Genomic DNA, 21,678 nt, shown 5'->3' with positions numbered 1-21,678 from the left:
GATACAGTTCTTGCATTATCGTGATTGTGTTCTCCGTTTATAATAATTACATTTACATCCAATAACATCTATCAGATGTAGCAAAAACAAAATCACTCGTGTGTGGGGGGCGGGACATTTACCTACAACATTTATAATACATTTAAAGCAAGTTTTGTAGTTGTACTATGGAGAGGTTAGTTAAACACTGCAAAGTTTTGAAATGATAAACATCTATGATGTTACTACACAGTTCATCACTGTGACAAGAACGAATGTCTAACGCTCGGCTTATACCGTTCGAGGATTTATCGCTTGCGACAATTTTACCCATCATGCATGTGCGCTACCTATCGGATTATGCTATGAACTACTTGACGCTCGAGCGAAAACGTCCGATGCAGACCTCTGGTGAGGACCAATTGGAAGCGTGGTAGTAAATGTGCCCTGGTCCTAGATTGTTTCATAGGTAAAATGATAAATCTAATGAAAAAGTTACTGTTCCATTCTTTAGACATGAACGTAACTCAGAAATATGAAGTAGGAACATCGAACTAGGAAGAAATAAAGGGACCCAAACTTGGGGTTACCCGTTTTAACCATAATAATTTCCGCTTCGGTTACTGTCATCCCCATCACAGGATGCACGTCCGGAAGTTGCGCTTACAGATGAGAACGTGGTCGCTAGCAGCGATTAGGCGGTTAATCTTTGTGGTGAATCAAACTCTTCGGTACAATACAAAAGGCCAGATTGTACCAGAGCACAGTCTCTTCGAGAACCAGACTCTGAGTGCTTTATAATCGATTGAAACTATCTCTGATTCTAACATAAGGTAAGTTCAAAAATTTTAATATTCTCTGATAAAATGTTTTCTATTGGGTTAATGCAAAAGTTCGTAGAATCCTTCGCTGTGACAAAAGTTTCTGAGATAAATGTAAGATAGAAATTAATCGGTAATAAATATTCTCCTGCATTATCTATGACCCTCTGCCAACGCTAGGGTTGTTTTTCGATTTCGCGTCTGAAGAAATCTGCTGGTTTATAATTAAAGAAGTCGTCAAGCCACCTATGTAAAGCATCTTCGTTATCAAAGGAGTTTCCTTGAAGATTGTTGGATAGAGAACATAAAAGGTGGAAATCTGAGGGCGCAACATCGGAAGAATATGGGGAATGTTGAATCACCTCCCCATCAAACTCCCGGATAGCTGCTTTCCTCATGTTCGCGGAGTGCTGACATACATTATGATGTTGTAGCAACACTTGATGCAGTCTTCCAGGTCGTTTTTCTTTAATTTCGGCCTCAAGACGTCTCAGTTATTAGCAATAAATGTCAGAATTTACGGTCACATTTCTAGGAAGCAATTCGTAGTACACTACACCTTCTTTATCCCACCAGACGCATAACATCATCTTCTGTAGATGGACACTGATTTTGTACGGAGTGTTGTGTGTTGAAACGACAGAACTATTTTCTTGCAGTGCTTTCTCCGATGGCATTCTCTCCGCTCGAAACTCCTTTTTTAGCCCAGAAATAGCACAAACTCCCTTAAAATCAGCAAAATTCAAGGCGTGTTTGCAAGCAAAAGACTCCAAAAAACAAATGACAAACAATAAACAATCTCCTAGCAACGCTGTGTTGTGATGAACAAAAACGCTACGAACTTATGCATCAAGCTAAGATTGTGCTAATATAATTTAAAGACTCATTCAATCATAAAATGAACGTTAGTACTTAATATAAATGACAATTAAAATTTATTACATGTGCCGTCTGTGGTTATCCTTATTTAACAAATATATTGGTTATACATTATTTTGTTACATATTATATCTATTTAAACGTTTTCGGCTCTATGGAGCCATCATCAGAAACAAGTAAGCCCATATGTATGGTGTTAGTACACTATATGTTGCCGTACAAGTAAACTCAATTAATATTAAAAATTAAAATGACATGTTTCTATGTAAAATCAATAATTGTATGGCACAAATTACAATATAAATACAAAGCGGCTCTATGGGCCGTGATGAAGTGTTACAATTGCTGATGATAAAATTAACTAAAATACTTTAAAATTGTTAAGATCAGAATTAATAGTCGTCCAGTTTGATGGTTATGTAGCTTTCCATATTTGGTGGGAGCTGGGGCGACAGCTGTGGGGAAGAAAGTATCAAATGTAATATCTATACTCAAAAATTTGAATGATGCTTGTTACCAGAACAAAGTATATACATATCTCAATGCTCCTACCAAATATGGAAAGCTACATAACCATCAAACTGGACGACTATTAATTCTGATCTTAACAATTTTAAAGTATTTTAGTTAATTTTATCATCAGCAATTGTATCATTTCATCACGGCCCATAGAGCCGCTTTGTATTTATATTGTAATTTCTGCCTTACAATTATTGATTTTACATAGAAACATGCCTTTTAATTTTAATTGAGTTTACTTGTACGGCAACATATAGTGTACTCACACCATACATATGGGCTTACTTGTTTCTGATGATGGCTCCATAGAGCCGAAAACGTTCAAATAAATATATATTATGTAACAAAATATTGTATAACCAATATATTTGTTAAATAAGGATAAGCATAGACGGCACATGTAATAAATTTTAATTGTCATTTATAGTAATTAGCTTATCGGCCCCATCATGCCTCTCAAATTAGTACTTAATGATTTTGAATGCACTTAACAAGTTATTATTGTGTACTGCTGTCTCGTGAAAGTAGCGCTGTGTACGTAAAAATAAACTTCATTAAAATAAGACCATGAATGAAGAGATAAATAATAATTGTAAGGAGTTCAATTATGCCTACAAGTTAGGCCTATCTTATATTGTGGTATTTTGCTACATTTAATGGAATTTTCACGATTCTATGCCTTTACAGTGTGTTTAAACTAGTGTTGTGGGATTTAATCGATTAATCGATTAATTTCTGTTGTAAGATTAATCGATCAAAAATATTTAATCGAATAATCGAGTTGATTAAAATTAATTGGTTGTAGTGGATATTTATTATTATTTTCTTAATAAAAATTCATACTAAAATTCCGACAATATTTCTCTCTAGGAAATTGCTTACTTAAAAGCACAAGAGTACTATTATTTTCTAACTATAAACCAGGTACAGGAGGGAAAATCTTTGCACAAACACTTCGGAAAGAGATGGAAATATGAGGACAGTGACCTAGACTACGTCTATTGAAAGTTGAAACACAATTCGAAACCCTTATTACGTTTTATGGTTTTCTAAGGAAACTTCCACCTTGTTGTCAGCTCATCTTCCTAGCATATGAAATAAATACTTTTCTGGGATTCGTTCCCCTCATCCCTTATAAAATAGCCATGTCTACACTGTGTGCAAGTGAGAGCGTAACTATCTTCTTCTCTTTCTAAAATCTGGTAATTCGATTACAATAGGGGCCAGTCTTCTGTTTCGACCGCTGTACTTTTGCAGTTGCAGTTTCTGTACCGAGTTTGTATATGAAGGTTGTGTGATTAGTTTGATAAAGAAAAAAAAAATCAGTTTTCTGTGGTTTGTGAAAAGTGTAAACTACATTATGTCAAATGGGAATTTGAGAGGTAAACTCGGTGAAACGTTTGGATTTAAATTGAACAATCGTGGAGAAGTGCTTGGCAGAAAAAAAAGTTTTTTTTCGTGTTTAGTGACGCAGCAAACATTGTTACTAAACGTAGAACGGCACTTAATTCGGAGCGTGTGAATGCACTCACATGTTTAAAATCATGGATGTAGCAGTATTAACTAGGTGTGTCTTCATACTGTTTGTTTTTTTATGTTTGTCTAAAAAATTCCCGGAGAAATTGACACAATAAATTATAAGCCTCATAATAAATATGTTAATAAGTAATTAAAATAGTTGTTTTGTAATATAACGGTACAATATATACATATATACAACATTTAATATTTATGCTTATCACCGAACACAAGTTAAATTTAACAATAATTGTGTATTACAGTATATTAAAACATTTTTTCAACTCGATCAAAACTCGATTAATCGATTAAATTCAAATAGTCAATCGATTAAATATTTTGATCGATCAACAGCATTAATTTAAACCAATAACGGGTGTGCATGTACGTACCGTACCGTAATGCTATCTTCCTATTGGACATCTACAAAAAAAAAAAAAGAAACTGGATATTGGAAGTGAAATTAAAAAAGTAGACATTTCATTATATGTAACTTAAAATGAAAACAACTCAGGAATATTTTTCGTGGACTATTACACATTACAAATATTGCTTCCCAGGAATGTAACTATAATTGCTGATATTTATTGCAAAGTTTATTCAAAGACAATGAGATAATATGCCAAAAGGCGCAACATATTATTAAAATGAGGGACAAATCCAAGCACTCGAATTAAACGCATCTTATACAGACCATTTGTCCCGCATGAATCTACCAGGAATCGAGTCCCGGTCCTTTTCCGTCAGAATCCTTGAAAGATCTGAATGAGAAAGTTAATATTTTAGCGTATACGAGAAAGAGATAGACCACTACTCTATTAGACAGTCAGAAAGCTTTCACAACGTAGAGACTGCCCGCTGCTTGAGACCCCTGACGATCACCTGGGAACAATGCGACTGGGACATGGGCAATATTGTCCTTACCTGCAGCGGATATTAAACAGAGTCACGTGTGAGTCCGCATCTCCTTCAACACCATGTAACGCCATTTAGCTAATGGGAGGAAGGAAGCTTTCCTAATACTAGCTGAGTAAGACATCCAGAAAATTCTGAATAGAATTGTAGTAATTATATTCATTCATAGTTTTCTGTTCAAGGACAGGTGTTTCACTGCAAACCCAGCATTCTACAATCTTTCCTATTTTCTGCCTTCCTCTTAGTCTCCGCATATGATCCATATATCTTAATGTTGTCTGTTATCTGATATCTTCTCCTGCCCCGAACTCTTCTCCCGTTCACCATTCCTTCCAGTGTATCCTTCAGTTGACAGTTTTCTTTTAGCCAGTGACCCAGACAATTCCTTTCTCTCTTCTTGATCAGTTTCAGCATCATTCTTTCTTCACCCACTCTTTCCAACACAGCATCATTTCTTATTCTGTCTGTCCATTTCACACGCTCCATTCTTTTCCATATTCACATTTAAAATACTTCCAGTCACTTCTCTTCACTTCGTCGTAATGTCCAGGTTTCTGTCCCATACAATGCCACACTCCACACAAAGCATTTCACTAATATCTTCCTCAGTTATTTTTTCAGAGGTGCGGAAAAGATGCTTCTTTTTCTATTAAAGCTTCATTGCCATTGCTATCCTCCTTTTGACTTCCTGGCAGCAGCTCATGTTACTGCTTATAGTACACCCCAAGTATTTGAAGCTGTCCACTTGCTCTACTGCCTCATTTAGAATTCGCACGTTTACCTTACATATACTCGTGTGTGTATATACGTATACCACTATTGCTTAAAGCATCATCTTTCTTACAGTCTCTAGGCATCAAAAGAATAACATTGTAGACAACTGCATTTTTTTTATTTACTTACATACTTATGGCTTTTAAGGAACCCAGAGGTTCATTGCCGCTCTCACATAAGCCCGCCATCGATCCTTATGCTGAGCAAGATTAATACAGTCTCTGCCATCATATCCCACCTCCCTCAGATTCATTTTAATATTATCCTCCCGTTTACATCTCTGCCTTTTTCCCTCCGGTTTCCCAACTAACACTCTATATGCATTTCTGGATTCGCCCATACGTGCTACATGCCTTACCCATCTCAAACGTCTGGATTTAATGTTCCTAATTATGTCAGGTGAAGGATACAATGCGTGCAGTTCTGTGTTGTGTAACTTTCTCCATTCTGCTGTAACTTCATCCCTCTTAGCCCCAAATATTTTCCTAAGCACCTTATTCTCAAACACCCTTAACCTATGTTCCTCTCTCAAAGTGAGAGTCCAAGTTTCACAACCATACAGAACAACCGGTAATATAACTGTTTTATAAATTCTAACTTTCAGATTTTTTGACAGCAGACTGGATGATAAAAGCTCATCAATCGAATTATAACAGGCATGAAAAAAAAAAAAAACTTGAACAAAAAATTATTTTCTTGTTTCTTCTTGATTCATTTCACGACGCTTAATCACCTGCGATGGTTATCTAATGTCTTAATGAGATGAAGGAGATAATGCTAAATACGTCCATGGTCCAGCGTCTAAAGTTACCCAGGATTGGTTCTTAATGGGAAAACACCGAAAAAAAATCAACTAGGTAGCTTTTCCCAACCAGGTTTTGAACCCGGGCCCGTTGTTTCACGGTCTGAGATGCAAATGCTGAGTAACTTTTAGCGCTGGACCCTGGACTCATTTTGCTGGCATTATCGCCTTCATTTGACTCAGAAGCTAGATAATCAGAGCGTCGTAAGATAGCCAACTAAAAAAACTAACACAATATTGCTCGGTAAATAAAACAATGATTAATTACAGCGATATGAGAAAATGTCTGGTACCGATCCACTACGTAAATGTTCAGTTCTGAGCCACATGAGATTGTCGTCTGAACGGGGGTCCCCGGTGTTAATCCCACGCAAGCAGTATCAGATCAGACTTGACCAAGGTAGCGGTTTTCCTCAGTTTCCCCAACGCAAACATTATCAATCACGTACGCACCATATCCGTCCCACGGCATCAATAAGGATATTGGTACGTCTGAATTAATTGCACATATAAATGTGATACGAATAAGGGACGAAAACTACCACACGCTTACGACAGAAATCCTGCTTTTATCTATTCATACATAACAAAGATTTTATTGAACGTCCGTTTTCAATTGAAGTATTGGGCCGAATAACGGTCTATGTTACAATCTGCAGAAGGAACAAAAATGTTACATCGTAATTCCTCTCATCAATTTACTATCGGACTAGAGATGGGGACGGAGCAAGTAGATCCGTTGAGTTGCTCGGTTCTATCGGTTTATGTGCTTGGCAGCGGAGCACCCAAGTTACTCGGTTAACCGTAGCCGTTACCGGTCAGTTCAAACAGAGTTCACGTGTTTTACTTAATTCTAGCAGACAACAACGTAGGTACTGATGTATTTAAGGGGAGTTGGTTATTATCGCATGCAAAATAATGGTAAAAATAGCCCATCTTCTAGCAGTCATAAATATAATAGTCTACTATTTATCAGTGGTCTTTCATTTTTGTTAGCTATGTGTCTATACATATTAAGCTTTAAAATGAAAAAGAATGGTGACTCTAGAGTAAATCTATATCCTTAAATTAATTTTTTTAATTAAACACAGTTTTTTTTTATAAATTCACTACATGTCTGTGATTAGGTACACTCTATTCACTTATTATAACACATATTAAATTGAAAATTTCACCACTTACTGCTAACAGATACTAAAACATACCCTACTAAAATTATTCATATATCTGTAATATTATGGGCATAGGGCTTATAGTAATCATCATCGTCAATAAATTTAAAAAAAATTGAAGATTAGTATAAGCCCTATGCCCATAATATTACAGATATTTTAATAATTTTAGTAGGGTATGTTTTAGTATCTGTTAGCAGTAAGTGGCCAAAATTTTAATTCAATGTGTGCTATGATAAGTGAATAGACTATACCTAATCACAGGTATGTAGTGAATTGATATAAAACATATGTTTAAATTCAAAAATTAATTTAAGGGTAAGATTTACACTAGATTAACCATTCTTTTTTCATTTTAAAGTTTAATGTGTATACATATATCACTAAAAAAAATGAAATAGCTGTGATAAATACTATTACATCTATGACTGCTTGAAGATAGGCTATTTTTACCATTACTTTGCATGTGATAACGTCCAATTCCCCTTAAATATTTTCTGCTGCAGGACAAATTGTTTCCTTATCCCCAAGGAGGGCTAAAGGGCCACTAGTAATGAAGAGGAGTTCATCCTATTATATGACCTGTCAAGTGAACCTAATGAACATTGACAGTCTGAACATATTACTGTTAATAATAATGATAATAATCTTAATAATAATGATAATTATAATAATAATTATTAAAATTATTATTATTATTATTATTATTAAAATTATTATTAATAATACTATTATTATTATTATTATTATTATTATTATTATTATTATTATACTAGAGTGTTTGATTAATATTAAAATATGTTAAAAAGGAAGTGAATTACATTTTCTCTTCTTTGTGTTTATTGGATTTGTGTTACCTCATCAGTCATCATTTTATTTGTATTTATTTCTACGAATTATGTTATCTAATTATTTTAATTTATCAATAACATTACTCTTCACCAAAGAGAACATGGTTGTACTGAAGGCTAGTAATGTTATAAAAGAAATAAACATTATGTTCTTCAGTTTAAGATTCCACGTTTTATTGATTATTTTATCCACTCTCCGTAGGTCTAATAGTAAATAATTCTGTGTGTTATTTTTAAGTGTTTTAGGCAGCGCTTCATGGAGCCTGCTTCTATCTTTTTTTTTTACTTAGCAGCAGCGTTTAACGTTTACCTCACATGTTAATTCATTAGCTGTTAGTATTATAAATTATTTTATCAATTTCATTTCGTCTGACTCTTACCTTAATGGCCGCCAACAAAGTGTGATAGCTGGAAATCGTTCTTCCCCTTGGCAGGCCGTAAGATCAGGGATCCCACAGGGATCAGTTCTTGGCCCTTTACTATTTACAATTTATATCAACGACATATCAGAATCTCTAAAGTACTGCCGACACCATCTCTATGCAGACGACCTTCAAATATACATAAAATTCCACACTGACGAAATAAATGATGCAATAACTAAAATTAATGACGATCTGGACTCAATCTGGACATGGACACGGAAATTCCGACTTAAACTAAATCCAGAAAAATCACAGTCAATCATTGTGGGCCATTCACGTTTGTTAAGCACTATTACCATACCAAATTTGTCCCCGATTAAAATACACGGCACCGAAATTCCGTTCAATGAATCAGTAAAGAATCTAGGTATTTATATGGATAAAAGTTTAAATTGGAACATTCAAGTTGCAGAAACCTGCAAAAAGCTATTTTCATTAATCCACTCGTTTAGACGATTGAAGAATTTTCTACCCTTTTCCATGAAAAAAAATGCTAGTGCAAACACTCGTGATGCCCCACTTCGATTACTGTGATATTCTGCTTACTAACCTAAGCGTTACTTCGGCGCAGAGACTACAACGTGTTCATAATATGTGCGTCCGTTTCGTCTGCAATATTCGCCAGGCTGATCACGTAACACCATCCCTCGAAATGTTGTCCTGGCTCCGTCTAGAAGATCGTAGGAAAATCCACTGTCTTTCCCTTCTCTTTCACATATTGCATTTCTCCACTCCTGTCTATCTTGCGTCTCGTTTTCAAAATTTATCCACCCAACATAACCTAGACACACGATCACAACACTCCTCAATATTATCCATTCCCTCCCACCGAACATCCTCATATTCATCTTCTTTCACTGTGGCTGTTCCTCGGCTTTGGAATTCCCTACCGAGTAATGTCAGGGACTGTCAGACATCAAACCAATTTAAGAATAGGCTAACGAGATATTTTTCTAACAATTATTGTCAACAATAATAGCTGTTTCAGGTTTCTCAATGTTTAATGGTTATATATATATATATATATATATATATATCACAGATAAATATCTAAAATATCTCATTATTATTATTATTACTATTATTATTAACATTATTATTATTATCATTATTATTATAACTATTTCTTACCAGTGTTTATTATTGTCACACTAACATTAGTTATCCAATTTTCATTATTTACTTTCATGTTGTTTTATGGTCTAGATATTAATGTAATAACTATGTAAGCAATTGTATTCAATTAGAATTAGAGTCTGGCTGGGCGGAAGAGAAGGCCTACTGGCCTTAGCTCTGCCAGATTAAATAAATAAATTATTATTATTTATTATATATAACAACACTGAAAGTTAAATAGGCCTTTCATACAAAATAATTCTGCAAATAACTGTAATCACGCAAATGAAATTTGCAACCGCCATTTGGCAATGAAGAGAAGCACTTTTTTTCTCGTCAATTGGCAAAGCGAAAGCGCTTTACTACAATGCTTTTAAAACACGCTTGGTTCCATTTTCAAAGTAGGTACGTTCTAAAATCTACTCAATCTATCCAAATTTTAAAGCTACCGCCACAAAATTTTACTCGGTACTGTCTCGGTTCAACCGAGTAATGACGTCACAGTAACTGCTCCGAACCGAACCGCTCCGTCCCCAGGCCTATATCGGACGGGCAACATAAGCGAAGTATACGATTGTATGTTGTTGAAAGTCATATTGCACATCATAGAAGTTTGTAACATTTTTAACTCCACAGAAATGCTACTGGGGAATACAGACAACAAACAGTTTTATACAATCAGAACATTATGAAATATAGAAAATCAATAAAAAGGTTAAATTATGAACAAAATGATTATGACATTTATTTTTAAATGCTATATATTAATATGAATTAACACCATGTAATTTACAATCTGTGATTATAATATCGATAAACTGAACATATTCAGTAAAAAGGTGAATTATATATCTCGAAAATTGTTGATTTTAGAAATCTCAGTAGCGTATCGTCTTAGGGGAAAGGACGGTACTTTGTAAAACTTTTTTCCTATTGGTCTAAAATATTAATTTTTTGTATGTAGAGAGCTCATGGCTGTAGCAACTCAACCAAATATAAATATTAAAAAATATATATTTGGGGCCAGATTTGAAAAAAAAAATACCCAATGCAGGATTTTACTAAGACCGACATATCTAAGCCATTTTTAAAGATACATTCAAACAATTTGTTACAATTTACTTGTAAAAGCATGCTCTACAAACTGTCTGCAACCGATATTAGTCCCTACATTTATAAAATAAACAATTAAAATTTAATAACACTTTTTTATTTTCTTTCTTGGAAACAGACAGACATATTTTTAAAATGAAATCAATTAGAAAAATTCTGTTACAGAGAAAAGTTTCCTAATAGTCTACAGAATGTGTGATCTAAATGTCATGCATGTAAGTATATTTAATAGTTCAGAAATTATATCGATTTTTGTAGTAAAAGAATGAAGTTCCGGAAACAGCAATCAAAGGGCGGTGTGATTTAAAAATCCAGAGCGGAGGAAGAGTAAAAATAGTGTGTCAACATCCGATAAGGGCACAAATACCCACAAAATGTTATACAATGTAGTCCACACAAATCACAGCGTATTTTAAAGATTTTTTTTTTTAATTTACTCATTTTTCACCAAAAAAATACCGCCCTCTCCCCTTAAGCAATGCGTTTAATTCGCTTCAATCTAAATTATTAGGCCCGACTTTATCGAGCATTGCAATGTGAAACGAATATGCTTCATTTAACGACAGAATTTTTTAATGACGGCCATCAGTTGAATTTACAGAAATATAAGCCTATGAACATCAGAATAAAGCTCACTGCTAAGAAAACCCTTGAAAGAGAATAAGCCACGAGGTAAGGGAAGCTGGGGATACGAAGCTGAATGCAGACTATTAATAAGCGGTTGAGAGGACGGACTTGAGATTGAAATGGGAGTCCGATATTAAAATTTGTATATCAGTTCCTCTGCCGAGTGACACGTGACAGTCTCGTTCGTGTACGCCCTGGTTGCAGTCCGCGCCTTTACTTGTACGACTTCCTTAATCAGTTTTACATCTGTGACGAGTAGAGCTGTGAACTGAGGTGGACTACCATAGAGTACGAAATGGCATGCAGAACACAGTAGTCGTCCTAGTAGCATACAATGCAACCTTAGATACACTACCGTTCTGCCAGTTGCATAAACAACAGGCGATGTTACCAATACTATTAAACATGATACACGACGAATCCTAATGTCATTAATTTTTTTATTGGGTTCTTTTATGACGCTTTATCAACATCTAGGTTATTTAGCGTCTGAATGAAATGAAGGTGACAATGCCGGTGAAATGAGTCCAGGGTCCAGCACCGAAAGTTACCCAGCATTTGCTCGTATTGGGTTGAGGGAAAACCCCGGAAAAAAGTTCAACCAACTTGCCCCGACCGGGATTCACCTGGTTTTGCGGCCAGACGCGCTGACCGTTACTCCACAGGTATGGACGTCATTAATTTTAGGGGGTTGTTCTTTGAGATATTTCAAACAAACATATTTCATACAATTTTGCTCGTTTTTGCTTCCTTTTCGAGGAAAAATTCTTTTATATGAAACATTTCACAGCGTGTTTTGGGAAAGCCATTGATTTAATTCCCAATATGCTCACTCTTTCCAACACAGCTTCATTGTTATTCTGTCTGTCCATTTTACACGCTCCATATCCTCATTTAAAATGCTTGTATTCGCTTTATCCACTTCGTCGTAATGTCAATGTTTTTATCCCATATGATGCCACACTCCACACAAAGCATTTCACTAGTCTCCACACACGATTAGGGAAAACACGGGAATTTTACTTGAAGCAAGTAAAGAGATAGGTTTGGAAGTAAATCCCGAAAAGACAAAGTATGTGATTATGTCTCGTGACGAGAATATTCTACTAAATAAATACTAATACTAAATAGTCTCATCCTTACTTATTTTTCCGGAGGTCCGCAGAAGATAATCATTTTTATATTAAAAGCTCCCTTTGCCAAGTAGTAGCAGTTGTATTAGTAGTAGTGGCAGTAATACTTACTTACTTACTGGCTTTTAAGGACCCCGAAGGTTCATTGCCACCCTCACATAAGCCCGCCATTGGTCCCTATCCTGTGCAAGATTAATCCATTCTCCATCATCATATCCCACATCCCTCAAATCCATTTTAATATTATCTTCCCATATACGTCTCGGCCTCCCTAAAGGTCTTTTTCCCTCCGGTCTCCCAACTAACACTCTATATGCATTTCTGGATTCGCCCATATGTGCTACATGCCCTGCCCATCTCAAACGTCTGGATTTAATGTTCCTAATTATGTTAGGTGAAGAATACAATGCGTGCAGTTCTGCGTTGTGTAACTTTCTCCATTCTCCTGTAACTTCATCCCTCTTAGCCCCAAATATTTTCCTAAGCACCTTATTCTCAAACACCCTTAACCTATGTTCCTCTCTCAAAGTGAGAGTCCAAGTTTCACAACCATAAAGAACAACCGATAATATAACTGTTTTATAAATTCTAACTTTCACATTTTTTGACAGCAGACTGGATGATAAAAGCTTCTCAACCGAATAATAACAGGCATTTCCCATAATTATTCTGTGTTTAATTTCCTCCCGAGTATCATTTATATTTGTTATTGTTGCTCCAAAATATTTGAACTTCTCCACCTCTTCAAAAGATAAATTTCCAATTTTTATATTTCCATTTCGTACAATATTCTCGTCACGAGACATAATCATATAGTTTGTCTTTTCGGGATTTACTTCCAAACCTATCTCTTTACTTGCTTCAAGTAAAATTCCCGTGTTTTCTCTAATCGTTTGTGGATTTACTCCTAACATATTCCGGTCATCCGCATAGACAAGCAGCTGATGTAACCCGTTCAATTCCAAACCCTCTCTGTTATCCAGGACTTTTCTAATGGCATACTCTAGAGCAAAGTTAAAAAGTAAAGGTGATAGTGCATCTCCTTGCTTTAGCCCGCAGTGAATTGGAAACGCATCTGACAGAAACTGACCTATACGAACTCTGCTGTAAGTTTCACTGAGACACATTTTAATTAATCGAACTAGTTTCTTGGCATACCAAATTCAATAAGAATATCATATAAAACTTCTCTCTTAACCGAGTCATATGCCTTTTAATAACAGTAATAATAATAATAATAATAATAATAATAATAATAATAATAATAATAATAATAATAAACAACCATCACCAATTCGTTTTGTTCCCACTGAAGCATAAGTCTTTTCTGAAACGTCTCCATTTTGTCCTTCCTTTTGCCATTGCCTTCTGTTCTTTCCCTTGTCTTAGGCAATCTCTCCTACACCACTTTTCCAAGTCTACTTTTATCTCTCTGTTTTATAACGCATTGAAGATTCCAGTCAATGGTTCCTTGTGTTTTCATTATGTGTATGGCCAATGCACCAATTACAAACTGGACTATGTGCCCTTCTTTCGACAAATTACTCAATTGCATCACGTGCATTAAAATAGTTATATGCTTTACTAGAGCGGTATGTTGAAGTTTTCATGTTCGAGGAAAAGTTTGAAAAAGCGAAACCTAGTTGAGCTTTTTTAATTTCCGAGAATTGAAAGAAAACATACCGCTCGTGTATCGTACATTATTTTGTGCGAAGATCGTTTATTACATACCTGAAAGAGGAATTTCTAATTAGTTGCAATGAAATCTCCATTTTGGTTTCCGTTCAATGACGGCAATTTTGGAAAACAAAAATATCTATCTTCAACATTGTTGCTTTAAAATGTTTTCTGTGTTTACTATACTCCAGCAGGCCGTGATATACGTCTGTCTTTTTTTTCCCCCAGTCTATGATGAGTCTGGAATCTTGTTGATTTTTTCACGGCTTCCTTAATGTTACTTGCATCACGAAATGCAGTAGAGTGGAGTTGTAGAGTTTACTTAATTTTTGCAAATATTTAAAAACAATAATTAACAGTGCAATTTAGGTGAAATTGCAGTGGTAAGTTTCCAATTTATAATTATTACCATACTGAACGTCTCTAAAAATAATATGTTAAAAGCCTAAAGCAGTAAAATCAATATGTCACTTAAGCGGTAAGAAGAGGGAAATTGTTATGTGTGTTCGGTTGGGAATACTGGATGTGGAATTTTAGACTTACCGCGGGTTGGTTTTGTGCGGAAACCAAGCAAATACCCACGATCTCGCACAAATGGATTTGTAAGTGAACAAAAGACAAAAGACTTCAAGGAAACAACTTTGCTTATTTACAAATACTTAGCGTCAGTTTCGTATCAAATATTAGTTGTCGCAACGTTAAGTGGAGCACTTTGTATAGGCTAATGCAGTAGCCAGTCTGCGATGAGGCTCGTGTGGTCAGTCCGTGGTCGCAGACCCCACGCACTCACGTCAAATGCCGGAAGGGAAGCAGACCTAGCCCATCTTCCCAGTGCGTGTTGCAAAGGACTTCGGAAGATACTTCACACTGGTCAACATAAATTCTGACTACGTTTTAATAAAAAAAAAACAACTAGTTTTCTTTTTGCTGCATTATTACCCTCTCTATCGTAAATATCTAGACAACTGTGAATATTTATTGCTAAAAAATTCGGACGAGATAGAAACTAACCAAAAGGTAAAAAAAAAAAAAAAAACTGGAAAAATACAGATAATACTGTGACAGCGACGTGAGATTCCAACTCACGACCAGCGTCCCGCGAGAGAGCATATCGCGCAGGCTTCACGGGGAAAGGGGAGGCTGCGCGCGCAGCTGCTACTTAACGCAGTGAATGTGGAACGACCTTCCCGACTATTCCAGAAATCCGTCGAAGTGGAAGACTCGCGAATTTTCGAGGCTACGTCGCTGTGGTTATAAATTACGGTCGCGAAGGAACGACAGCAGTTTGCAGAGTTTGCAGTTTTCAGTTATTCAGTCAGTGAGTAAGCCAGAGCAAGCAAGCCAGACTTGTGTGCCGGAGTTCGACTCGAGTGTGCGTCCGCATCTGCGTCAGCATCCGAAGGCCTGAGTTCGAGTGCAGTGGACCGCAGTTGGAGGGACCTGAGTTCGAGTGCAGTGGACCGCAGTTGGAGGGACCCGAGTTCGAGTACAGTGAACTGTCTCTGAAGGTCTGTGGTTCGAGATACTGTGAACTCGAGTGACTGAGATAGAAGAACTGTGAACTGAGAACTGGTAGTTCTGATTTGTAAATAGTACTGTGTAAATATTAGTTAAGATTAACAGTTCATTGTTGTTCGTACTAGTCCAAGTAAATTGTCATTGTCGTCGGTGGAGTGCTATAACGAATACTGTGTTGAGTGAAAATCCAATTGTTGACGAGAGCGTTTAAGGCGAATTGTAGAAAGGAATTATTGTTGTGGCGAATAAATTACATTGTTGTAACTAATAAAATTCACAATACAATATAATATTTGTTTTATTCAGTCTTATGACAAATCAATTATTAAAACAATGACATATATTTCATAACATGTAGTCATTGAGTTTTATACAAAGTAAGTTACGAACGTTTTTGTCCATTCAGGCATCTTCAGGTTCTGTGTACAATATCTCATTATTAATCTGTATGATAATTACAATGACTATTTCGTTTATATGACGTCATTCCATTTTCTACCAATGAAGTGTAATGAAATTTTGAATTCAAACCAATCACAGTCAGACTTTGCGATAATTTCTGCAGCTAGATTTATCGCTATCAATTTATCGCATGGTCGTTCTTTTGTTCAGTCGTTGTCGCCAACTGTTTCCCCGTAAATTGATGATCATGAATACATTAAGATGCAACTACACGGTTAAACTTTTCTTTCAACTTTAAAGCAATGAAAGCAAGATTGATATTTAATATTAATATATTTACGCAGTGAAGGCCACGTTCAAAACGGCGCACCATGTAGACACAAAATACTTATGCATCTTAATTGAACGTACCTTTTAAACTTGATTCTATTCTTCCCAGATTGCACGCATACGCGATTGGAGTATTGAACTGTGTAGATGCAGCTTTAGTTCCGTTACACACTACAGCGAGAATGCGTTTGTCGAGCTACAAAAAATGTTTTCGTGTAGCCCTCATTGTAAGTAACGGTCGAAACAAGGCACAGCTGACATTGGTCCTGCTTCCACTGGTAAGCCTAACGTAACCTATAAAATTGTAACCTATAACATTTGTATTGAAATTAAACAATTAATAGACGTTCAAATTTACGTAACATCATCGCATGTCAAACTCAAAGATCTTGCATAATAATAATGTCTTTGATCAAACTGCCTTTCGTATGGCGTAATAAAATTCGTGTTTTAATTAGGCCTATCTATACAGAGATGGCTTCACTGTGTAGCAACATGTCTCGCTGTGAATACATAAGCATTGGTATATAGCTGTCCCCACTGTTACTGTTAAATTAAATTATGATTTCAGCAGATAATGAAAATGTATTTGTTATAATAATAAGAGAAAAGTGCAGTACATGTAATTAACAATGTTAAAAATGTATTTCGATTTTCGCAATTGGCATTACTGAATAATAACATCGAATTTCTTTATTGCAATAATCGATATTCACCTACGAGTATTTCAACTTCACAATGTCTGAATAGGTTAAGTATTCGTTAATATACAATTATTAACATTTTGTGATCGAAGTTTAGGGATATATTATTTAAATTTTTATTTTATTCACGAAATAGTCCTAATAAATGTCACTCGAGGTCTGAGATTTCCCAGATAAATCCACGAGCGAAGCGAGTGGATTTATCGGCAGATCTCAGACCTCTCGTGCCATTACTACAGATAGTCGATGAGATGAACTGTTTAAAATTGATCATGATATATATAAAATGTACAAACATATGCATAATTAAAATGTAATCATGTTACAAGGTCATAAAATTGTGAAAATTGAACACGTAGTGTTTAGCCATAGTATCTAAGACAACAAGGCCGCCTCGTGTCTTCATAAACACTACTTCAGATCATAATGATATATCAAACAGCCTGTGCAGTTGCCACGTTTTAATAACATACAATTCATCATTTTAATGGAATCTACAAAACAAGATCTACACTGAGTATTATGAAGTTTAAAATGTAAAACACTACGGGCCGTATTCATAGACATTCTTAGCTCGGGCTTCCGGTGGATGATCAGCGAACTAACGTTTTTCGTATTCATAAACCAGTGTTAGCGATATGATATGATATGAATCCTGTACAAGTAACCAGTCGATAGCCGGGGCTAGTTTAGCACGCTCATAGCGCGGGCTAGCGAAATGTCTATGAATAGCACCATACGTGTTCACAATTTTCACAGTTTTATGACCTTGTAACATGATTACATTTTAATTATGCATATGTTTGTACATTTTATATATATCATGATCAATTTTAAACAGTTCATCTCATCGACTATCATTGTAATTATCATACAGATTAATAACGAGATATTGTACACAGAACCTAAAGATGCCTGAATAAATAAAATTTAATGCGCATTTATGATCTTGCCAGCTACTGTGACGTCATTTTAAGGTGCACAAGGATATGACGTGAACGTAAGAATTGGCTGAGTTACATAGGCCTACATCTTACTGAATTATCGTGTCCTGGAATTGTTTTTAAATTTGATCCCAAACACTTTTTTAACTAACCTCGAATTTAAATTGTTGCAGCAAAGAAATTTCTACATACAACAAATGAAGATTCAGCATCAATTAAACAAAAATTCAAATTTCACGATCATTCATCTGATACCTTCTTCTGTTCCGAACTCTTCTCCCGTTCACCATTCATTCCAGTGCATCCTTCAGTAGACAGTTTCTTCTCAGCCAGTGACCCAATCAATTCCTTTTCCTCTTCCTGATCGGTTTCAGCATCATTCTTTCTTCATCCACTCTTTCCAACACAGCTTCATTTCTTATTCTGTCTGTCCATTTCACACGCTCCATTATTCTCCATATCCACATTTCAAATGCTTCTATTCCCTTCTCTTCACTTCGTCGTAATGTCCATGTTTCTGCCCCATGCAATGCCACGCTCCTCACAAAGTACTTCACTAGTCTCTTCATTAGTTTTTTTTTTTCCAGAGGTCCGCAGAAGATGCTCCTTTTTCTATTAAAAGCTTCCTTTGCCATTGCTATCCTCCTTTTGACTTCCTGGCAGCAGCTCATGTTACTGCTTATAGTACACCCCAAGTATTTGAAGCTGTCCACTTTGTTCACTGCATAATCTAAATTCGCGCGTTTACCTTCTTTGTTTTTCTTCCGATAACCATGGTCTTCGTTTTGTTGGCATTTATCTTCATCCCATACTGCTCACAGCTGTCATTTAGCTCCAGTATCATATTCCTTAGTATCATTTCTCCTTCTGCTAACAAAGCCATATCATTAGCATATCTTATGTAGTACTTTATGTTCTTCTTCGTACTATCACCCCTCCCATGTTCTGAAAACAGTTATTCATTAAATCCTCCAAGTAGATGTTGAATTATGTATAGTGGGCGCCAGCGATTTCGGCAGATGGATTTAGCTAATGTGAACTCGAGAACGAGTTCCTCACCGCTGCAAGATCGGTTGTTATCTCTGTCGCAGTGGAATGGGTAGGACATAAGAGTGAACATGCACGCCTGAGTATTCTATTGGACTCTGGACAGTCACCTCCAAAAACTAAACAAATATTACACGTACTGGCAGACGTACTGTAAAATCATTGCGAACGAAAGTCGCTTGCGGCACGCTATAAATTGTCCACTCGGACTGTACTGTGGTCCATTTGTATGTTTCATAACAATGATACTAGCGGAGGAAAAAGTTATCGCCAACTCATTCATGAAGGACAACAAATAGCTCCTCAACTGGCACTGTCAGCAAGGTCATTCGCCAGAATCGGTGGTTCCAACTGTAGATGCCTAATATGGGTAAACATAGAGGAAAACCCGAACTGCGACCTTGTCCACCACAAGTGTCGCTAAGAAAAATCCGAGGCCTGATCGGAACTCGAAGCCGGACCGCCTTAAGGCTGAAGGTCTGACCACTCAGCCCCCACAAGATCTATCCCATTCATGAAAAGCTTCAACAAGCAAACACGATGTCAAACATATCCGAACTATGTGGTTATTGACATTCAGTAATAATATGAAGCAGTTGGCAGCGGAATTTGCAAAATAGTGGGAAATCGTTCACGTCATACTTGAAATATCAGTTACAAAACCGATGTTGCATGGCATTGCATTGTAAAAATTCACCACCCCTCTCTCCCCTCTCTCTTTTTGTGGCATCTTCAATAAATTCACACTGATGCAATGGAGCGCTGTGGCGTTCAGATAATGCTTATCGAATGGAAGCGACACCATTGCGGCTCATAAAGTTGCGAAATCAATCAGAGAACAAGATGTCGCTACATGTGCGAATCTCATTATTACGAAATGACACGTGGGGGCAGCACACAGCATGTCGATTGGATAGACTTGAACGTTTTTACCAATTATAGCTACATAACTTCATCTGTACACTGCTAGCAATACGAACTGAGCTGAAGAAGGCATAAGACAAGTCTGATTATTATTTTCTTTGGGGAGTTTGACCCTCATTCCGCGATCTGCTCCAGTTCTATTCCCGAATTTTACCGAAGAGATACTACTGGTGGACAAGCTGAGGAGTTTTCCCCGGGATCTCCCAGTTTTCGTTAACTTCACTCTATAGGCACTGTGGAATTCATCCTTAATTCCCATCATTTAATCTCACTAAAAAAGACATGCACAGAATGATGTACGAACTACGTGATACCGTCGACAACAGGGGATGTCACCACACACTGGAGAAAGAATGTACAGTGCGTAAACTATTGAACATAACCTCAAAATAATTTTGACACGTCACTCTAAAGACACGATGTGACCATTGAGAAGGTTATACAGGGTAAACAGAAAATGCCACTAATTTCAGCAGGTTATTCTTTGAGATATTGTCATTAATTTTAGTGGGTTTTTCTTTGAGATATTTCAAACAAAAAGTTTATTACAATATTGCTCGTCGTTGCTTCCTGTCGAGAAAAAATTGTTTTATTTGAAACATTCCACAGCGTGTTTTGGGAAAGCCATTGATTTAATTCCCAATATGCTCAGTCAATTTAAGAGAGCAGTGTATTATGATAATAAATGATTGACAGAATTTTAGTTTTGTCCTTTAATTATGCAACAATTTGATCTGGACAAATGTAACTTTTACTTGTGAAAAGAAATTTTAAAATATTACGTTTGTTCGGATCAAATATCTGCATATTTGAAGGACAAAACTAAAATCATTTCAATCATTTATTATCATAATATATTGACTGAGCATATTGGGAATTAAGGGGAGGCAGAGGTGAATATTTCAAAATCCACAAAATTTATCCGATTTGTTTGAAATTGATCATGGATACTAGGTATGTTATTAGTAATGGACATACCAAGTTTCAACTTTCTAAGTACAATAGTTCTGTAAATATTAATAATTTTATAAAACTTTATATCGTTTGATGTAAAATGCTCCATGCACCATATTGTAAGAAATTTTCAACATTTCTTTTTATTTATATGTTCAGACAAGGTATATAAATAATGATAAGTGTTAGTTTATTATGGGAATAATATAGTAATACAGTTATCTTGGTTTTAATTTCATGCTTTTAAAGGGTACAAAATCAAAAACTAACATCGGAATATCAAAATAAAGATAATAAAAATGGAAAAAACCAAATTTTCATTTTTTTCTTCAGTTTTTGTTCAAAATTTCACCTCTGCCTCCCCTTAAATCAATGGCTTTCCCAAAACACGCTATGAAATGTTTCATGTAAAACAATTTTTATCTGGAAAAGGAAGCAAAAACGAGCAAAACTATATTAAACTTTCTTGTTTGAAAACGGCCTAGGTAGTGCAGTCGGTATATCGCTGGCCTTCTGTGCTCGAGGTTGCGGGCT

The 21,678-nt window shown here is 35.9% G+C and overlaps 1 protein-coding gene across 1 annotated transcript in view; it reads left to right on the top strand.

The window, feature by feature from the left end:
* Nucleotides 1-665: 665 nt before the first annotated feature.
* The window catches only part of LOC138702107 (uncharacterized), a 124,846-nt gene continuing 103,833 nt past the window's right edge, over nt 666-21,678 (top strand). The window contains exon 1 of the mRNA XM_069829684.1: nt 666-812. The gene's annotated coding sequence lies outside the window, so the exon portion shown is untranslated. The remainder of the gene's footprint in view (nt 813-21,678) is intronic.

The sequence above is a fragment of the Periplaneta americana genome, chromosome 6 (genome assembly GCF_040183065.1).
Source record: "Periplaneta americana isolate PAMFEO1 chromosome 6, P.americana_PAMFEO1_priV1, whole genome shotgun sequence".
In the NCBI taxonomy this organism is placed as follows: domain Eukaryota; kingdom Metazoa; phylum Arthropoda; class Insecta; order Blattodea; family Blattidae; genus Periplaneta; species Periplaneta americana.
Note: the sequence above shows the minus strand (reverse complement) of the source record. Positions and strands in the feature narration are given on the sequence as shown.